Here is a 22416-nt window from a genome sequence, read left to right as displayed (position 1 = left end):
CATCAACAGGGTCATGGTGGAGATGGTTCGCAACTTCAAATTTCTAGGGGTACACATTACGAAAAATCTGGCCTGGTCCACCCACATCGACGCTACCACCAAGAAAGCACAACAGCGCCTATACTTTCTCAGGAAACTAAGGAAATTTGGCATGTGCACATTAACTCTTACCAAATTTTACAGATGCACCATAGAAAGCATCCTATCTGGCTGCATCACAGCCTGGTATGGCAACTGCTTGGCCCCAGACCGCAAGAAACTTCAGAGAGTCGAGATCACAGCCCAGTCCATCACACAAACCTGCCTCCCATCCATTGACTCCATCTACACCTCTCGCTGCCTGGGGAAAGCAGGCAGCATAATCAAAGACCCCTCCCACCCGACTTACTCACTCTTCCAACTTCTTCCATCGGGCAGGAGATACAAAAGTCTGAGAACACGCATGAACAGATTCAAAAACAGCTTCTTCCACGCTGTTACCAGGCTCCTTAATGACCCTCTTATGGACTGACTTGCTTAATACTACACTCTTGTATCCTTCACCCGATGCTGGTGTCTATGTATTTACATTGTGTTGCCCTTTCATTTCTTTTCTTTTTATTTTATTTTATTTTCATGTACTTAATGATCTGTTTGAGCTGCTCGTAAAAAAATACTTTTCACCGTACCTTGGTACACGTGATAATAAACAAATCTAATCCAATTTTGCAATTCACCCGGCCCGCTCCCAATGGCGAGATCCAATCTCACCCAAAAATGACAAGAATATCATTGACCCTAATTCATTTCAATCTCATCAGCGAGGTTGAAATCAAATGCAGCGGCCTCCCGGGTGTCACCTGAATCCCCAGTGTAAAATCACGCGGGTGTTGTTTAGTGCTTCTCTACAAAACGTGAAGCTGGCGCAGTGGCTGCCGAGGGGAATTGAGTTAGTCCATTTACCAATATGCACCTCAAGGATATCGGAACTGCTGCCCCAGTGCTCAGTGGGCTGGGGGAGGGAAGTGAGTGACTTTCAGGGGTTTGGGATTGTTCAGGGGCCTGGAGGGGTCCAGGTCAGGGGTCGCCCCTGGGCTTGGGGGAGTGTGGTGGGCTTTACGTCTGTGAGGCCTTCAAGCCATTTTTAAATATTGTGGAGACTCATAACAGGGGTAACCACAGTGAAGGAGGAGTACATCCACCCCCAGTGGCTGCGAAGGTCATTGCTGCACTAAACATCTATGCCACTGGGTCATTCCAGAGCTCGAGCGGGGTCCTGTATTGCATATCACAGTCATCAGTCCACAGGTGCATCCGGGAATAATGGATGCTCTGTATGCCCGGGCATCAGACTATGTCACCTTTGACCTGGGCCAGGCCCACCAAGATGCCCAAGCTGGCAGGATTCGCTGCCTTCCCGGGATGCCCCAGGTGCAGTGGGCCATCGATGGCATGTATGTCGCGCTGTGAGCACTGGGGCATCCCTATATTAACAGGAAGGGGTTCCAGTCCCTAAATATTGTGTGTGGACCACCTCAGGATCATGCATGTGTATGCACACTACCCTGGGAGGGTGCATGACAGGTACATCCTGCGGCCTGTGGAGATTCCCAGTGTCCCAGCTCATGGGGGAACAAGAATTCACGTTGAGGTCATGGCTAATGATGCCGGTGCGGAGGCCTGAGACCGAGGTGGAGACCCGATATAATCAGGCTCACATTGCCACCCGTGCTGTCATTGAACGATGCATCGGACTGATCCAGATGTGGTCCAGTGACTGGACTGCTCTGGTGGGGTCCGACAGTACACACCGAGATGGTCTCCCGCTTTCTGGTGGTCTACTGTGCCTTCCACAATCTGACAGCAAAACGGCATGCTGGAGGAGGAGGAGGCAGATAGACATGTGGCCTCTTCTGAGCTGGAGGATGAGCCCAATGAGAAGCCAGAGGACAGGTGGGGGCATGAGTCCGATGTGCCAGGAGAACCTGAGAGCTCGTCGTTGTCTCTAAGTTCTCCGAGGACGAGGCTCTATCTGTCAGCCCAACACCATCCCCCTCCCACCCCAACAACCTCCCTCCCAATCATTGACTCCACCTGCTCCCTGACCACCCTGTCCACCCAGATTCAATAAAAACACTGCACAATTAAACAAGGCCCACGCTGAATGTCTGAATGAACCTCTAAGGGTCTATGTAACAACACCCCAGGGTGATGGGCCTGTGTTGGCAATGTCAGCGGGAGAATGATTACCACTTGCTGTGAGGAAAGCTCTGGTGCTCCTCAGGATCTGATTCATTCTGACTTCTGTCTTTCTGCTGACAGCGCGCTCACACCTATCCTCATGACAGCTTCTGCATCGGGGGCTTTTGATCTTGGACCACTGTGCCGAGGGGGAAGGGAGAAAGGGGGAGCGTTGGGAACAGGGGTTGAGGTGCGGCCAAGCCCGTTGTGAAGACTAATGTGACAGAGGTTACACCTGTATCTATCAGCTGTGACCTGTTTTAATGGTGAACATTTTAGTGAGAAAGATTTCCATTCCCCCTAGCTGTCGACAGTGACCTCACCAGTGCCCACTCAGTGTTTCTCACTCTTCTTGATCTAGCGCTGTGTAAAGGTGTGTCCCCTGGATGCGCATCAGAGATGGAGGCAGTCTGCTGCTTTCCACACCCTGTGGCCTTTGATCCCCTTGGTGGACATCTTCTGAAGGGCCTGGAGCTGGAGGGCCCCGGACGACTTAGCGGTGTCACAGACTTCTCCGTGCCACCCTGTTCTGCCTGCTGCCCTTGAGATGTGCTGCCGCCAGGAGGGATGGGGGTGGGGGGGGGTGGGGGGGGGGTATTCAGAAGAACCGGAGACTTCCTTGGTGGAAGTCCTCAGAGTGAGCCCCAGCGTTTCTCCCCCTCTGAGGGTGCCAATAGGGCCCTGGGTGACTCCATGGGATGGAGAGTCTGCTGGAGTGAGCTCCATCGTGGTGACGCCTTCAATGATTCTCCTCAGTGACTCAGCCATGCACTGGAGAGCCTTGACAATGACCAACTGTGTCTGGGACATGTTCCTCATCGACTGGGACATGATATCAAGGTCCACTGTGGTCGCCACCCGAACAGTGTTGGCCTTGGTGCCAGCACCATCTCCTGCAGCCGAAGGGTTTGTGACTGCTCCGATCGGCCTTGCAGTTGCTAGAATGTCGCTGACACTCCCTCCTGAATGTCACGGCTGTGGCCTATCATCTGCATCAGCTCTGGGAGAACCTTGTCCAAATGCTCGGCACCTGGCTGGGACCCAGCTGAATCCTGGGATCCAGCAGACCTCCGACTGTTGTCTCCCTTGGATCTTCCTGCCTGCATCAGATGTGCATCAGCAACTGTGTGGTGCTCATCAGATTGCTCATCAGGCCCCGCAGCCTGTCCACTAACATTTCCCACTGAGGTGTGTGTGTCTCTGCGCTGGTGGAAGGTGGGGTGACAGCTGTGACACCTCAATGGTGTTCTCCTCAGAGCTCTCCTTTGAGGCGTTCTTTTGGGTGTCGGGGGGATTGGGGGGGGTCATTACTCCAGATGGCCCGGCTTCATCCTTCAAGATAATGGACATGTGGTCAGTGAATAGGAAGAATAATTCTGTCAGACATCAACTACTCAGGTCACCTGGGTGAAGGGACAATAGATCCTCACCTTTCTAGCGCAGGCCGACCTGGCTGTTAGTCTCTGCTCTCTCCTTGGGCAACCCTGCGATATCCAGGGCCTGTTCCTCATAAGAGGTGAGGACTCAGATCTCTGACATCCCAACCCTCCCATCCGCCCTTTTCTTCTTATTATGGGCTATCTTCTCCTGCTGGAACAAAGAAGGGCATTGTGAGCTGCACGCTTGATATGTCGGGGGGTGTATCGTAGGTGGCATGTGTGGGCACCGCACTTGGACATGAAGAGGTTGTGCTGGTGGGTGCCAGGGGACTCTGGGGTACAAGCTTGAAGATGGGATGTGCGAGGTGTCAAGCAGTGAATTTGGGGAGAAGAGCGGGGCGGGAGGGAGGGAGGGTTGGGAAATTGAAGGGTGGCAGGCATGACTGATACCATGAGAGAAGTGATAAGTTATTCTGGCTGCTCACTGGGGGTCATTCGTCATCTTCCGACATTGGATGGTGGTCCTTCTGGTCATGCTGCCCACATTTACTGTAGCTGCCACTGCCTCCCAGGTGGCATTATTCATCCTGCTTCTGGTTCTCTGATACCCTCGGGGAAACGGGGCGCCCCTCCTCTCATCCACTGCATTGAGAAGCCTGGCCAGGTCTGCATCACCAAAGCGAGGAGTAGGCCTCCGCGCTGCCATCCTCATGACTGAGAGTGGGTGCTCAGAGAACGTTTAAAAGCAGCTCCCCCTTGTTAGTGCCGAGCATCTGAGTGAATAAGACGCCGAGGGAGCCAGGCATGGCAAGATTTACATGGGTGCTCATTTTTGGGACTAAGTGCGGGTGAATACAGGCCGCGATCTCACCAATGCGAAACACCCCGTCAAACTCGCCCAAAATGACACCTTGGAATTTTGTGGATGAATCGCGCCGCAAATATAGAAAATATTAAATGGCTTAGCTAAAATAAATCCTGAATATCGTTTTAAAATAAGACAGGATACTACGAAAGGAAATGATCACTATAAACATGGGTAGGGGACTAAATGTAGAGCTGATAATTACACAGACTAAAGGACATTGGTTTATTTATTTTAGAGCAGCATAGACTTCGCGGTGACATGATAGAAGCTGATAAAAGAATCAAAGGTCTAGATAACCTGCCCAATTGATAAATTATTGCAGTTTAACAGGTTAAGCAAGACCAGGACGCATGCGTTTTGATAATAATAGACTGGAAGTTAGGCCGCACTCCTATCTCCAGAGTAGTGAGTCTCTGAAGTTGCCATTTGGGCTTGGTGTCATACTGATTCTGTTAGGACAGACCCCAACGTTTATTAGGATACCAGACGAGAACGTCAAGCAATTTTTCAGTTTGTAAAACTGTGAGGAAAGAATACTTCACCACAGGAGTGATAGCTCTGACCAATAAGCAACTTTTATGTTAAAGTAAACATTAATTTACATCAAAGAAATAGCTTTACAATTATCAGTTAAATGTTCTTAAATAAAAGGAAAAACTTGAACTTACTATCTACACCTGCCACTAATTCCGATTAAACAACAGTTCAAATGTCACTGATAAATAAAGTTTACAAAACAGGTTACTTGTTTACCTGTGCAGAGACTCTTGGAAAGAATTCCTTCCAAGAGCAGATCCAGTACACTTCTGCTCATTTTTGACAATACAGCTGTTCAACTTAAAACCCTGTAACAAACTCAAAACTGCGGACAGACCTGGCTGCTCCCATTAAGTACATTTTCTGTATGCCATTAAGTTCCACGACCTGCTTAGCTAGGACTAAATACAATCCCTCATAAATTATCTGCACTCCAGGGAATCTCAAGCAATCAAAGCACGATTCCATTAGCCCTTCCTCAGTAACCAGGTAAGTGATTAAAATCAATAATTAACTCACCTTAATTGCAGCTTTAGTAGACACACTGCCTATATATATGAGATATAACAATTTATATATTCATCACAATTCTCAATGTATCATGTTTTAGAAGTAGAAGTGGGATCATGTTGAATACTTTTGGCTGGGGCAGAAGCTGAATCATTAGAAAGGTAAATGTCTTTACACAAAAACACAGTCCGTGGCAAAAAGCCAATGGTAGGAAAATCGGTGACGGCAATGGTGGCTTTTCCCACCATAGAGTGCGTCACGTAGACAACAAAGCGTTAATGCATGGATTCCATGCTGTACGGCTGGTGGACGGTCTGTGATTCGCCCGCCATGTCATCATCTCGATGCTGCAATAATCAGGGTGCCACATTTAAAGACTGCCCTAGCGTACACACTTCACAGGTCACCAGGAGATCTGCCCCAAAGATCCCCGACACCTCCCTGGAGAGGCTGCTCGATGTGGTGGAGACCCGCCGTGATGTGTACTTCCAGCCCTCAGTCAGAAAACCAAATCAGCAAGCTAATAAACCCAGCATGGGGGGGTGGGGGGGAGGGGGGGCAGCAGCAGTGCTCAGCGCCAACACCTTGCAGAAGAGGACAGCCATTTAGTGAAGGAAGAGGATGAATGACCTCCTCCGTTCTGACAGGGTAAGTCACTCTTCTGATCACTCTCAGCTCACACACTCACACTCCCAACACACGTCCACAGAGATCTCACTCACTGCCAGCTCAAGGGACACCACCACTCGCTCTCCCACACACACCTTCACCTCCCCTGTGGGTTGTGCCCTCATCACCTCACTTCTCCCATTCACCATCCGCACATGCCAGGAAACCTTATCATCTGCCCTGGCACGCGTCCTGCTTACGCTCTCTCCATCTGTTTTTATGTAATATAAGTTGTCTCACAATAAGAGGAGAGATCCCAGATAAGTGGAAGGATGCCAGAGCTGAACGTCCTCGCGAACTTCGAGGACAGAGCCATCCAGCTGGTGGGGAGAGCGTCGACCGCTCCTGTCCTGAGAGTGAGGTCAGCAGAGATAAACCAAGTGAGGGTCCAGCACTGCACCATCCACCAGATAACAATGCTGGGAATCATGCCTCCTGTTTCTAAAGGTCCATGCTGTGCACTCATGATATCTCCTTTCTGTTGCAGGCATATCTAAGAGGCGGCTCAGGAGGTCCACCAGCGAGGTCTTCAACTCCAGCCCCGAGAACAATGCAGAAAGTGGATTTATAGACCCCGACATTGAAGATCCGTCAGAGCACTCACCCACCCCCTCAACCAGCATGGAGACACACACCTTGGTGGAACCTGGTTTTAGAACAGCCTTGGGGTATCAATCTGGTAACCACATCACACTTCCAGATCCACAGCAGGTGGAGGCAGAGATAATCCCAGGGAGCCGACATTCCCTATTTGTTGGATTGTTGGAGAGCAGGAATCTGCTGAGTCGCAGTCAGGTGACGAGCCTCTGGACTCGGTGGTGCTTTAGTTGCTGGACCTCCAAAGACAAACTCGGGAAAATCAGGAAGCGATCCTTAGTACACACCTCGGATTGAAAGGTTGCATTGAGGAGTCCATCTGCTTATGTTTGAGGTGATTGTGTTGACACTCCACTGCACCGCAGTCAACACAGGGTGGTGGCCGCCATGGAAACATTAGTCCAATACTTTCATCCTGCACTACTTCAGGGCATGTACTCCATGGTGCAGGCACTTGCTGGCATCCAACAGTGCCAACGCCAGAGGATGGAGGGGCTTCTCGGCCTCGCTGCAACTGCCCCTCCAGCCATAGGAAGCCAGGGGCACCTAGGCACCTATATGGAGGACCATCTGGTGCCCTGCATTGGTCCATCCACCCAGGTGACTCCGGGACAGTCCTGCCCCTCCAAATCCCCTCTTCCTGTTACCAAGTCAGCTCCAGTTCTACAGGTCGAGGAGGGTGGCACTGCCACAAACAGGACCCCAAAAGCAATCCGGGGCTCCCCTAGCCTCAGCCCTCCAGAGGATGCCTGCCGCAGTCATCACAGACAACAGAACATGGCAGACAGCAAGCTGCCTCCACCTCCACTGTCGATGTTGGGGGTGCAGCAAGATGTAACGGCAGGGTTAGAAAAGTTAAGAAACCCTAGTTGCACAGCATGGGCATGGTTGTTAAGCCCTTATAATAACTTTCGCCTCTGCAAATAAGCCTCTCTAATAACACCCACTTTTTATGACTCCTTGTTCTGGTGAGCTGTGTTCCTGCAATTCTGAACTGAAAACCTGATTCCTGCACAGATAGGTTTCTGCTCAGTCCAAGTCTACCTCCATGTGCTTTGTGACTGAACACATCAATCATGCCTGTTTCTCATAGGGAATGAGGATGTCTCCCTCAATCTCCAGGGCCAGCGTCACTCATTCGAATAATTGTCAATGTGTGTTCTCTTCACCTTTGAGCTGCCGCTGGCCCCTATCCCATATGCCTCAGCCTCCCGTACACTGAACCTCAAGGGTACAGCTCACAAAGGAGGCCGTAAGATCAGGAGAGGTGAAACATGTGCCTCTGTGTCACGGTGATATGACCCTAGTCATCAGGCCCACTCCCCTACCCCATCCCTGTAACCTCACCACGCCACCTAACCTGCACATCTTTGAACTGTGGGAGGAAACCCACGCAGACAAGTGGAGAAAGTGCAAACTCCACACAGACAGTCGCCCAAGGCCAGCAGTGTTTGGGGGGCAAATGAGGGAGGCAAATTGTTGTAGTGACCATGGTGTGGAGCAGGCTCAATGGGCCATCTGGGCTTTTTATGCATTTTATTTCTGAATGCATAATTACCGGCTGCCCTACATAAAGAGTGATGAATGTCTATAATAATGTCAACCCGGTGAGATAGATGAAAAATAGAGCTAAATGTTCGGGCTGGGAGATCTTGAATACAGGGGAAGAGAATGGAATTGACAAACAACCTTCTCTCATTTCACTGAGTGAGATCTTCTGGTCCCACCTTGCGGTGTGTTCCCCGGCGACGGGGACCGGCGAGCACCATTGACTTCGACGGGACTGGAAAATCACTCCAGCCGCTAATGTCGAGCTGCCTCCACGGTGGAAAACCCGGAAAATCCAGGCCTATGATTTTTCTTGGACTTTTTCTTTTTTTAAATAAATTTAGAGTACCCAATTAATTTTTTCCAAGTAAGGGGCAATTTGGCGTGGCCAATCCACCTAACCTGCACATATTTGGGTTGTGGGGGCGAAACCCACGCAAATACGGGGAGAATGTGCAAACTCCACACGGACAGTGACCCAGAGCCGGGATCGAACCTGGGACCTCGGTGCCATGAGGCAGCAGGGCTAACCCACTGCGCCACCGTGCTGCCCTAGACTTTTTCATGCACCTCCTTCACAATCTGCAAATCGTTTCTTTTTCCACATTTTCTTTTGACTTGTTCCCTGCTGATGGTGAAACCTCACATGACGGAAGCAGTATCCATCAATCCTGGGAGTGTAGCGGAGGCACGTTCACTCAAAGCTTACGAAGTGGAATTAGACTGATTACCTGGAAAGGAAGAATGCGCAGCATTAAAGAGAAAAGGAGGGAGAATGACAGTAAGCAAATTGATCATTCAGAGAGCCAGAGAGAACATGTTGGGCCAAATGGCCTCCTTTTGCACTGTAATAATTCTGTGATTCTGTGAATCATTTTCAAAGAATTTTAGACAGTTAATTGAAAATAAGGAATAATAAAGGGCATGAAGAATAAGCACAGAAGTGGATTAGACTTTGTGGAGAAGACCTGATGGATTAAATGGCTTGTTTTTGTCTTGTAAAATTCTGGTAGCTCAAAATGGGCTGATCATGAATTCACTTTACACCATGACAGATCTTTCTTTCATTGACTTCACTGGGCTCGCCATAATATGACCATTAATCCCCTTTCCCACAACTAACAGTGACAAATTTCAGTTCTTCTTAGTTTCTGGAGGCAGAATTTAATGCTCTCCTCCGCGATTAGTTTGGTGACAGGGAACAATTCAGGCCCACTTAAGTGCCTCATCCTGCCGCCACTGGTATTAATCGTGTGGGGATTGTGGTGGGAGAGGAGGGGGTTGGGGTGGGGGAGTGGGGAGGGAGTTTGCCATGTAGGGGGCACGACAAACAAACTCTGGAGTGTTTACTTGCAACGTCCAGGGTGGGGAGGGGTGTATGTGTGATGCCGCGTTCAAAGACAGTACCCGATCTAGGGGCTCAGCCTTCGGAAGAGGGGAAGCCACTAAGAGCCACCCTGACCTGCTGCTGACCTTCTCCCCCCCCCCCTCCATTGTGACCGCTACTCCACAAACCCCCTGCTAGTGCCATCACTCACCTGTGTTCTTGGGTCCATCCACAATCCTTGGCACCTTGTAGATGCTGCAACATCAGCCGCCACTGCCTCCCCAGTGGCACTGCCATTTAATAGAGTTCCTGGCCTCTGATTGGCCAGCAGCTCTTGGTAGGTTGGGCCTCTGCCACCAGGGCCCTAGACCCAGGTGAAGACCCGCTGATGGCTTTCCAAGTGTTTGAGTGGCACTTAATTCAGTGGGCCCTCCCCAAAGGAGGCTACACGGAGCTTCTTCAAACTTCCCAGCCGATAGTCAAGACACGCTCCATTAAATACTGCCCAGAAGATTCTACAAGAAAAGATATTTCACTGATCTTGACCAAAGAAAGAAGAGAAGACCAGAAAGATTGCTCCCGACCTCAGCAGCAAATCTCTTGAAGGTTTCCAGGATTATTGTCTCCACAATCCTTATCACAAATCTGTTTCTTGTATTGGTCACTTTTTGTATGATGAATTTTCTGACATCAATCCCGAATTTACTTTTTCAAGCTTTGATCCTGCATTCTCTTGTAGCCTTTCAGTAAAAAGTCCATATAATATATAACTTTTGATAAGGTCACTTCTCCACCATTTTTTTTTTTTAATGTCCATTCATGTGGATGTGGGTGTCACTGGTTAGGCCAGCAGTTTTCCCCACCCCTAAAGTCGTGGTGAGCTGCCTTCTTGAACTTCTGCAGTATTTATGGTGTCGGTGTACCCTCAGTGCTGCTAAGGAGGGAGTTCCAGGACTTTGTCCCAGTGACAGTGAAGGAACAGTGAGGTATTTCCAAGTCAGGATGGTGAGTGGCTTGGAGAGGAACCTTCAGGTGCTCCCATGCATCTACTGTCCTTGTCCTTCGAGGTGACAGTGATGGTTGGAGTCTTGGTGAGTTCCTGCAGTGCATCTTGAAGATGCTACACACTGCTGCCACTATGCATGAGTGGTGGAGGCAGTGAATGCTTGTGGAAGGGGCGCCAATCAAACGGGTTGCTTTGTCCTTCTTGAGTGTTGTTTGAACTGCACTCATCCAGGCAAGTGGAGAGTATTTTATCACACTTTTGACTTGTACCTTGTAGGTGGTGGACATGGTTTGGGGAGTCAGGAAGTGAATTATTCGCCATAGGACTCCTAGCCTCTAACCTGCTCTGGTAGTCACAGTAATTATATGGTTAGTCCTGTTCAGTTTCTGGTCAATGATAATCCCCAGGATGATATAGTGGGGGATTCAAGATGGTAATGCAATGACATTTCAAGGGATGATGGTTAGATTCTCTCTTGCCGGGGAGATGGTCATTGCCTGGTTAGTGCCACAACACATGGCGCATTTTTCACCTGAGATCTTTGGTCCTCCAAATCCCTTACTAATTGTGTAACGTGAGAAAGAGTGAGATAGTAGATCTCCATGCCCCAGCAGTTTCCAAGCAGAATTTAAGATACGTTTGTGATGTAAAGAATAACCTGATAAGGGGAAAGGATATTAACAAGTAAAAAAGATTTTGAAGTTGTGTAAATCTGTTTATATACTCTCTCGATTCTGTCACTTTAATTGAATCCTGTTAAGCTTGAAGATGTTTTGCATCGGGAATTTATTAAAGAGAGTCATTAAGCTGCTGTCAGTGACAAGTTTAAGTCAGAGAACAGCTCTATCAAATCAAAAGGGAGTCAAATGACTGGCTGATGCTCATTATCACAGTACACAATTGACAGATGGTGTATTGTCAAAAGGTACACATTGATTAAAAAAAATTTGTTGGGGTTACAGTTCAGGACACTTTTTGGAAAGCCCACCTTTTGGTTGTGTGTACAAGGAAGACTAAGATAAGTACACGAGACAACCCACCTTTAACCACTGGAGGCTGAGACATAAAATTGGGATGAAATACTCGAGATATTTTTGTATGCTTTTACACCACTCGTGGTAGTATACATTCAGTGGGTAGGGGGCTTCTTCGAGTAGGTCAGTCACCACCCATGATTGAAGAACTTTCAGTCCAGCAGGATGTGGAGACAGTAAGCTTTCACAAACAGCAGACATGTGCTTAATTGAAATATTATAATCCAGTGTAAATACATTTTGCAGGATTCATGCCAGGAGTTCACACTGCATACATCTCAGCCACTTATTTGGATGTCTCATGCTGACAGGAAGTCAGCATTTAAAGTGAGACTCCAGCTTGTTTTCACTGCAGTGTTTGAATCTGCACTTCATTATCCATTGCAGTTCACGGTTATTTTTGGATGTTTGGTTTTGACAGACCTTCATTTTGATAGATTTTGTGCCAAGAGTTTGTACTTTCTTTTTTTAGTTCCTTCAATTCAAATTTCCACCATGGGAACACCTTCAAATTTGCTATTTGGAGGGAGAAAAGGAAGAAGGTAAAGGAAGGAGTCCATGCTGGAGGTACTGGGGCCAAATGGACAACAGTTACCATTACCGTAGAACCTGACTACCAAAGCAGAGGAGCATTTACTTCAATCTATGCAAGGAGCTCTCTCTTTGTAGCCAATCATTTAAGAGATAGTTATGCCCTATACCAGAAGCTGAATTTTCCATCGAGAGAACATAACCACTGGCAGTTAATGGCAGCACAACATTCACTCTAATGTATGTCTAAATTGCCACATGTGGGGACATCAAACAATCTGCAATGTATCAAACATGTGACAGATGACCCTTTTGCCTGAATGGGAAACAACATCACATTTCCTATAAATAGGCAGCAGAGTCAGCGAATACTGCAGCCTCACCACTGTCATGATATTCAAACACACACATCATGATAGACACACCAACAGACAAATCAGAACACACAACACGACAACCAATCATAGACAAGGACAGAGACAGTATAAGAGAAGAAATACGACACCTGGTGGCCAGTAGATCTGGAGACCAGGACAAGGGCAGGACCTGATAAACAACACACACAGGGAGTCACCACGTGCAGAGTATCAAGACAGAACTGTAAATAACAAGTTGAAATAAAACAGCGTTGTACCAAATACAACCTTGTTGGTTCATCTGTACATCAGAACACCCAACACTACATGGTACAGGAGTGGATCGATACCTGCCGACAAACCTGCCATCTTGAGATATGGACATCACCAACAAACCGCAGCCGTTGCAAGTCGCTGGGAACCTTGGCACCAATTGGAAGCTTTTCACGCAGCGATTTGAACTGTACATGCGAGCCAACGAGTACATTTCGCCCGCATACGAAACAATGGCCTGCGCCTCAACCGTGCCAAATGTGCCTTTGGCCAGACCGAATTGAAGTTCCTGGGGGACCACATCTCCCGATCAGGGGTCCGTCCCGATGCGGACAAGGTAAGCGCCATCACAGCCATGCCCCGGCCGGCCGACAAGAAAGCTGTACTACGATTCCTGGGCATGCAAGGCTCTTCACCTTGTACAGCGAATTATGTCTCTCTCTCCAGACGACACATCCGACTTCCTGGATGCTGACTTCAACGCAAATCTCCAATCCCGCCTTGCTCACAACCAGGAGGTATTTGAAGGCATGGGGACACTGCCATACACATACAAAATTCGCCTCAAACCGGACGCCATCCCGGTCGTTCACGCACCTCGCAGGGTTCCTGCGCCACTTAAAGACCGCCTCAAGTTGCAGCTGCAGGATCTCCAGGACCAAGGGGTCCTATCCAGGGTCACGGAGCCCACGCCATGGGTCAGCTCCATGGTGTGTGTCAAGAAGCCCTCTGGCGAGCTCCGCATCTGTATAGACCCCAAAGACCTAAATAATAACATTATGCGGGAACACTATCCCATACCTAAACGAGAGGAAATCACCAGTGAGATGGCCCAAGCCAAAATATTCACCAAACTGGATGCTTCCAAAGGATTTTGGCAGATCCAATTGGACCCGTCCAGCCGAAAGCTATGTACTTTTAACACCCCTTTTGGCAGATTCTGCTACAACCGGATGCCATTTGGCATCATCTCGGTATCCGAGGTCTTCCACAGAATAATGGAGCAGATGATGGAAGGCATCGAAGGGGTACGCGTATATGTGGACGATATCATCATCTGGTCCACCACTCCGCAGGAGCACATACATCGTCTCCAACGCGTTTTCGCCCGCATACGAAACAATGGCCTGCGCCTCAACCGTGCCAAATGTGCCTTTGGCCAGACCGAATTGAAGTTCCTGGGGGACCACATCTCCCGATCAGGGGTCCGTTCCGATGCGGACAAGGTGAGCGCCATCACAGCCATGCCCCGGCCGGCCGACAAGAAGGCTGTCCTACGATTCCTTGGCATGGTCAACTTCCTCGGGAAATTCATTCCCAACCTTGCTTCCCACACAACGGCTCTGCGCCATCTCGTAAAGAAATCTACAGAGTTCCAGTGGCAACATGCACACCAGCTGGAATGGGAGAAGCTCAAACACAAACTGGCCACGGCACCAGTGTTGGCGTTCTTCGACACGTCTCGTCCCACCAAAATCTCAACTGATGCCAGCCAATCTGGTATTGGAGCAGTGCTCCTGCAGAGGGATGACACGTCGTCATGGGCCCCGGTTGCCTATGCATCACGGGCCATGACCCCTACGGAAATGCGCTACGCGCAAATTGAAAAAGAATGCCTGGGCTTGCTAACTGGTTTGGACAAGTTCCCCGATTATGCATATGGTCTTCCACGATTCACGGTCGAAACTGACCACCGCCCCCTGGTCAACATAATAAACAAGGACCTGAACGACATGACCCCTCGCCTCCAGCGCATCTTACTTAAACTCAGGAGGTATGATTTCCAACTGATCTACACTCCAGGGAAGGACCTCATCGTGGCGGATACCCTATCCCGAGCAGTGAGTACACCACCAGATGCGGAGGGGATCGTATGTCAAGTTGAGGCAGACGTGGCTTTGACAGCGGCAAATCTGCCGGCTAACGACCCCAGTCTGGCCCGCATACGTGCAGAGACAGTGGCCGACCCCTTTCTACAGCGAGTGATGCGCCCCATGACGGAAGGTTGGCACAAAGGGCAGTGCCCGCAGTTCTATAATGTGCGAGATGACCTAACCACCATTGATGGGATCCTTCTGAAGCTAGACAGGATCGTCATTCCGCACAGTATGCGCCAGATGATTCTCAATCAAATACACGAAGGCCACTTGGGAGTCGAGAAGTGCAGACGGAGGGCCCGAGAGGCGGTATATTGGCCGGGCATTAATGATGATATTGCCAACATGGTACTCAATTGCACAACCTGCCAGAGGTTTCAGCCGGCGCAACCTCCTGAGACGCTTCTGACCCATGAGCTGGTGACGTCCCCCTGGGCGAAGGTGGGTGTCGACCTATTTCACGCGCTTGGCATGGACTACATTATCATCATAGACTACTTCTCCAATTACCCAGAAGTCATACCCCTACACGATCTGACGTTTTCTGCAGTCATCAGGGCCTGCAAGGACACCTTTGCTCGCCACGGCATTCCGATGACTGTCATGTCGGACAATGGGCCCTGTTTCGCCAGCCGTGAATGGTCGTCCTTTGCCGCATCATATGGTTTCACACACGTAACATCCAGCCCTCTACATCCACAGCCAAATGGAAAGGCGGAAAAGGGCGTTCACATTGCCAAGCGGCTCCTCTGCAAGGCTGCTCCTGCCGGATTGGACTTTCACCTCGCCCTGCTGGCCTATCGATCGGCCCCGCTAGCCACGGGTCTCTCGCCAGCACAGCTACTGATGGGTCGCACCCTCAGGACAACTGTGCCTTCCATCCTGACACCAGCAACGGACCATGCTAAGGTACTGCACAAGATGCAACTGCAGCGTGATCGCCAGAAGAGTCTGTACGATACAAGGGCGATTGATCTTCCCCCCCTGTCCTCCGGGGATAAAGTCCACATTCATCTGCCAAATGGTGGCTGGTCAGCACCTGCCGAAGTTCTCCGACGTGTGGCTCCCCGCTCGTTCCTGGTACGCATGCCGGATGGATCAGTGCGTCGCCGCAATCGGCGAGCCCTTCGCCACCTTCCACGCTCGCAACCGAACAGTGCACACACGCCGGGTCCTCCACTGTTCCCGAGGATGACTTCGTGGAGCTGCCACAGATCATGCCCCTTCCATCGCCACCCGTGGCCAGGCTCGCACCTCAGCCGGTGGTTCTCGACCCACCCTTGAGACGGTCAACCCGAATTCGTCGCACACCTACTAGATTGGACTTATGAGACTGTTCACCCGTTAAAGTTGAAACACTATTGTATTGTAACATGTTACTGTTTTATCATTCCAGATATCGTTTGACCGGACCACACTTCAAAGTTTTTCGTCTTCCTGTTTTGTTATGGTACAACCTCGTTAGCATGACACACCCGACATCGCCCCATGTATATAGTTACGCCACATGCACCTGCTGTAAATATCACGCACACACACTTTTAGATGCACTCACGACACATTCGTATTTATAACCACGTAGGCACATAATTTTGTAAAAAAGGGGGATGTCATGATATTCAAACACACACATCATGATAGACACACCAACAGACAAATCAGCACACACAACACAACAATCAATCATAGACAGGGACAAAGACAGTATAAGAGAAGAAACACGACACCTGGTGGCCAGTAGATCTGGAGACCAGGACAAGGACAGGACCTGATAAACAACACACACAGGGAGTCACCACGTGCAGAGTATCAAGACAGAACTGTAAATAACAAGTTGAAATAAAACAGCGTTGTACCAAATACAACCGTGTTGGTTCATCTGTACATCAGAACACCCAACACTACAACCACCACCTCCAAATCATTGTTGGCTTGGGAATTAAGGGATGCAGGATCGGGCAGTATGGTAAATTTGAGATAGAATATCAGCCATGATTTTACAGAATGCCAGAGCAGTCCTGAGGGATCATACAGCCTACTCCCACTCCTATTTCCTTTGTTCTTCTCCTCTACAACCAGCTCGGTCAGATCTGATGGTGTGCTGGTTCTGATTCGTTTCTGACACTTTTGTTACAGTTTGAGCAGAGGAAACTGAATCTAATTTATGTGCCATCCCCCAAGGAGATGACAGTGTTGTGCCCCTGCCTACTCCAGCCTTGCCCCATGCTTCTGAGCAGTCTGTCAACATGCCCTTCTGTCTATGCGGCAGACAATCATTGGGTAGTAATACTAGCAGCAAGCTGAATCTCAGTACATTGTCCCACCATGTTGTAGTTTGACCAAACACCCTGATGTAGTTTGAAGCTCAAAGCTTCCACAGCAGTGAGCATCCATAAGGAACACTTGCATTCTGTTGCAGGTATTTGATGTCTGGTGAGCAGTATGTGGTGAGTAATTGTTCTTACTGTAACTGTGGCGCCTCAAGAAACAAGTAACATTTGTTGCCACAGTGCATACGATTCACTTCACCATTACAGTAGTTTGCTGTAGAGAACAGTGCAGTATATTCTGATGTCAAGCTGTAGAGAACAGAAAATAAATTTGTCTATTAGAAGTGCATTTCAAAAGGCACCAAACGTTGTTTTAATGAAAAACATTTGAAAGGGAAATGCTCTGCACAGCTACCAAAAAAATACTTTCATAGCTGCACAGTGCACCCGTGAGGGAGCTGCCCATTGAACTATAACCGAGCATGAATCAATGTTTTCATGAGACATGGGAGTAAAGGAAAAAGACAAAAGTGGATTCTTGTTGGTTTCTGGAAGATATGATAGTGTCATTTGTAAACCAATTAATGCCAACTCGCTACACAGCAACACCAATTAAAATGAGGAACTCTGCTACTCAGAGGATGACATGGAGGTAAAGAAACCCAAAAGATGGGGAAAATAATGCATTGAGAAGGCACCTTCCACACAGGAAGGCTTTCCTTTCATCTCTCCTGCTGATGCTTTTCTCTCTCTTCCCCCCAAGGCACTGCTACATAATAAAGTCCAGCTCAGCAGCACCAATCACCCGCCAGTACATCATCCAGGAGGACAGCAGCACCAATCACCCCCCAGTACATCATCCAGGAGGCCATTCTTCATGAATACAGATGGACAGAAATGTCAGCAGATTACTCAAACCTGTCTTCACCTGAACTCCACACACACCTTCTGACATGTGGCACTGGATACTGGTCAGGAACATTAGAATGTAATGAATCGGAACAGCTCCAAGCTCCTGCTCTGTAATGCAGCAGGATCTTTTACCTCCATTACAATTTCTTTCACTGTCCTCAACTCCCTTGATCCTCGAAGTATCAAAAGATTTATCAATCTCTGACTTGAATACACTCAAAAAATGAGCAGCTACAGTTCGCTACAGCAGAGAATTCCAAAGCTTCACAACTCTCAACCCAAAGTGTTTTTTTCCTTTATCCTGAGACTGTGACCCCTGGTTCCAGACACGCTGGCCAGGGGGAGCACCCCCTCAATATCAGTGCTGTTTTATACATCCTTAAGGATTGTATATGTTTCAACATGTCTCATTCCTCTGAACTGTAAATAAGGGAGGCTTGGTGTACTCAATTGCTCCTCCTAGGACAATCCCCTCATTCCAGGAATCAGTCCAGTGAACCTTTGCTGCACTCCCTCTGGGCAAATACCGCTTTCCTTAGGTAAGGAGACCAAAATGTACATCGTATTCCAGAAGGTCTCATTAAGGCCCTATACAATTGTAGGAAGACTTCTTTACTCATATATTGTAAGGTCTTTGCAATAAAAGCTAGGATTCAAAAGCACTGTAGGGAAGGCACAGAGGAGATTTACAAAGATGTTGCCAGGAATGGAGAATTGTTTCTGGGAGGGAGAATTAAATAGGCTGACATTGTTTTCTTTAGACTTGAGGAGGCTAATCAGAAATTTAATTCAGGTGTGTAAAAGTATGAGGGGCCTAAATAGGACAGATAGGAAAATCGGTTATTTCTGTTAACAGAGAGGTCATTAACTAGGGGACAGATATTTAAAAGGGGACAGATATTAAGGGGACAATCACCAGGCAGGAATGTTCCCTTCCAGTCGGGGAACACTTCAGCAGTCAGGGGCATTCAGCCTCTGATCTCCGGGTAACAACGCAGAATCGCCGAGCAGAAACTTATAGCCAAGTTCCGCACATATGAGTGCGGCCTCAACCGGGACCTGGGATTCATGTCACATTACATTCACCCCCCGCCATCTGGCCTGGGCTTGCAAAACCCGACCAACTGTCCTGGCTTGAGACAATTCACACCTCTTTAACCTGGGGTTACCCTATCTCTGGATATGTAAACACTTAATTAACTGCAAATGCTCGCATTCTAAGCATTGTCATGCATCTTTGAATTTGTCTATATATATGTTTCTGGAACCTACCTCTTCATTCACCTGAGGAAGGAGCAGTGCTCCGAAAGCTAGTGTTTGAAACAAACCTGTTGGACTTTAACCTGGTGTTGTCAGACTTCTTACAGATATTCAAAATAATTGGTCAAAGGATCAAAGAGTAGGAAGTGGTGGAGTCTAGAATTCATTGGGTGGAATGATGGTAGAGGCAGAAACTAAGAAAAGAAGGGCTCAATCTCCCCGCCGCATTGCGCCTGCAAGGCGGAGCGGCCTGGCCGGGAGATCCTTCTTCTGGGATCTGCCCGGCGCACCACGCCTCGCAAATCTAATGCAATCTCACAACACGTCGCAATCTGAATCCTGTCCATTGTGGGCAGATCACTATTTTGCCAATCTGCACATTAGAGTCTAATATGCACTCCCAAAGGCATTGGGAACTAACCCCTTCACTTTGGAGACCTCGGGTGAGCGACGTTCAGCGCTGGTCTCCACAAGCGTGGACCAGACGGAGCAGCACTCATGGGGGTCTCCCAGGCAATCAAAGACCCCCAGGTGCTTGCCTTCTGGGTTGGGTAGCATCATGGCACTGCTGGTGCAACCTTGGCACCTTGGCACTGCCACCTGGGTGTCAGCCTGTAATTGCCAGCTGGCAGGGGCAGTGCCAGGCTGGTGGTGCCAAGGTGCCAAGCTGGCATCTTTCCCGTGATGGGGATCGGGCCTGGGGGTGCCCTGTATGGATGCAGTGGCGTAAGGAGGTGCCCAAGTAACCTATTAAAGGTGGATTGTGGATTTTGGGAGGGGGGGGGGGGTGGTCGGGACTTACATAATTAAAAAATGGCATCCCAATGTCCTCCGGCCCTGAGGAGTTCCGGCGAACGGTGCTCCTCAGTGCAGGAAATAGGATTAAGTGCGTCCTAGGCAGGGCATTCCCCACTGAGGCCCAAATAGAACCAGAATCCCAGTAGATAGCATGGTGTTTCTCGGCACTGCGAGCGCCAGAAAACACCCAGGTAAACGCGCTGGTTACGGGACTCCGCTCCCGTTTTGTTAGATCGCACCCATTACTTCAATGTGCAGTAGAGGTGCCCTAACCTGCAAAGCTATGGGCCAAGACATGGAAGGTAGGAATATGCTGATGAAAGGTGGGATTCTCCAGCCCCGGCTGGGATTATCCGGTCCCGCCGAAGGTCAAGAGACTTTTGACTGGGCCGACAAATTTCACGCCACAATGTGGCTGGAAAATCCTGACCTAAATCTTTTTCACCCTGCACAGACGCAGCCAAAAGACTTCCTTCTGAACCTTAATCTTCTCTATATTTCTGTGTTTCTATGTAAGACCCTCATTAAAACATACCACTTCCACAAAGCTTTATGTCACCTGCCTGATATCGGCCCATGTGGTGCAGTGTCGAATTTTTGTTTGATAATGCTCTTGCAAATTGCCTTTGGACGTTTTGCTATGTTTAAAAGGATCACATAAATGTGAATTAGTGTTGTTCTAATCACGATAAAAATTAATTACCAGTTAAGAGATCATCAATCCATGCTAATAATCTCTCTCCCCCTCACCCTGTGCCTTCAGTATGATTTTTCTTTGGTCGGACAACAGTTGGTTGAACGAGTGGGCAGTGTGCACGGTGCTATTCTTTCCTCTGAATCTTGTGGCCACATGGGGATTTCCTCCATATAAGCCGAGCCAAATCAGAGTCAGTTGACTGAGCTAAGTAGACTCAAGGGGCAGAAAGTTCCAAAATTTAATTCATTACTTTCCGGTTGTGAGGCTGCCCCAGAATTCTTTCACAATGCATTTTTTGGGGGGGAATATTATTTCCTCAAGAGACTAAGTTATGCTATCATAAAGCTTAACTAATGCATTTTTCTACAAGGAGGAGATGAAGAATTGCTACTGTAATTTGATTTGGTGGTGGTGGGGGGGGGAAGGGGGGGGGGGGTGGTGGTGGTAGGGTGTTGGCACTGGGAAACTAAGCCATTTGTTCTTTTCCCATCACAATTTTAACAGAATCAGCCATCCACTAATGGGTCAGTCTAATAGGAAACCTTATCTGTGGGGAGCTGCTCTGGCTAGTTTTCATTAGCATTCACTCATCCATTACCCATTGCAGCTAGATGCACTCGAAAGCAACAGGCGCCCGCCTAATCAATGCAGAAAGAAAAGCAGGTCTGCCAAAGCACTTTGATCATGTTCACTTTCCCAGCTCTATCGCAAGGATATTGGAATGTGAAAACACCAGTTGCCCTGTTGTTTCTGGGGTGTATTTGAGGAAGGATTGGTGTCAATTGTGTTTCTCAAAAACAATTGCAGGTTAACTCTTTTTGCAGTTCATGAGCTCTCGGAGCAGACATATTTCAAACCTTTCAGTCCCCTTGAAGAAAACAAGCGATTTGTTCGCCCAGCCATCTGGAATTTCAAAGTTAAGATTTTTAGAGCTTTTGTGAGTTTACCATTACGGCCCTCTCTGTTAAAATCAAGCATTTTTTTTTTGTTTTCATTGTACGGAATAATTCCCATTGTGAAATAATGCCAGACAGATGTCAACTTTAGCAGGCAAAGTTCCCACAAGGCAAATGGTTTACATAACGATTTACATATTAGTGAGTGGGACAAGAAGTAGGGTTAGGGCTAAAATGGGGAAGCAAAGGCCATGTCAAAGAGAAGGCTTGTGAGAACGCTCTCAAAAGCTGGGCGAGAGATGGAAAGGTTGGGGAAAACTGGATAAACACCGGCCTAGATTGAAAATGTGTCTCGTTTTCAGATAACACCATGGAATTGCAAATGATCGCTTTCTGCAATTTTCTCTTCCAGACAGGCAGCCACTTTGGTCAGCTATTTGCTCTTTCCATTCAGAACGTGCAATGTGATCCAACCCATGGGAGTTACACATTAGTTACTGAGTGAACTTCCTCTTCAGGTTACACGCTCAGGTGAGGTACAATGGGACTAGTTTATGCAAAATCTGTTGCTCTTTTTCAGGACCAAAATGTCCTTTGTCTTAAGACCATAAGACATAGGAGCGGAAGTAAGGCCATTCAGCCCATCGAGTCCACTCCACCATTCAATCATGGCTGATTTCAACTCCATTTACCCGCTCTCTCTCCATAGCCCTTAATTCCTTGAGAAATCAAGAATTTATCAACTTCTGTCTTAAAGACACTCAACGTCCCGGCCTCCACCGCCCTCTGTGGCAATGAATTCCACAGACCCACCACTCTCTGGCTGAAGAAATTTCTCCTCATCTCTGTTC

The 22416-nt window shown here is 48.5% G+C and overlaps 1 long non-coding RNA gene across 1 annotated transcript in view; it reads right to left on the bottom strand.

Moving 5' to 3' along the window:
- LOC140398014 (uncharacterized) overlaps positions 1-17310 on the bottom strand; it is a 94793-nt gene extending 77483 nt beyond the window's left edge. Inside the window, exon 1 of the long non-coding RNA XR_011937379.1 lies at positions 17198-17310. This is a non-coding gene — a long non-coding RNA (uncharacterized lncRNA). The remainder of the gene's footprint in view (positions 1-17197) is intronic.
- Positions 17311-22416: the final 5106 nt, after the last annotated feature.

The sequence above is a fragment of the Scyliorhinus torazame genome, chromosome 21, assembly GCF_047496885.1.
Source record: "Scyliorhinus torazame isolate Kashiwa2021f chromosome 21, sScyTor2.1, whole genome shotgun sequence".
Lineage (NCBI taxonomy): Eukaryota > Metazoa > Chordata > Chondrichthyes > Carcharhiniformes > Scyliorhinidae > Scyliorhinus > Scyliorhinus torazame.
This window is presented reverse-complemented; position numbering and strand designations above follow the sequence as displayed.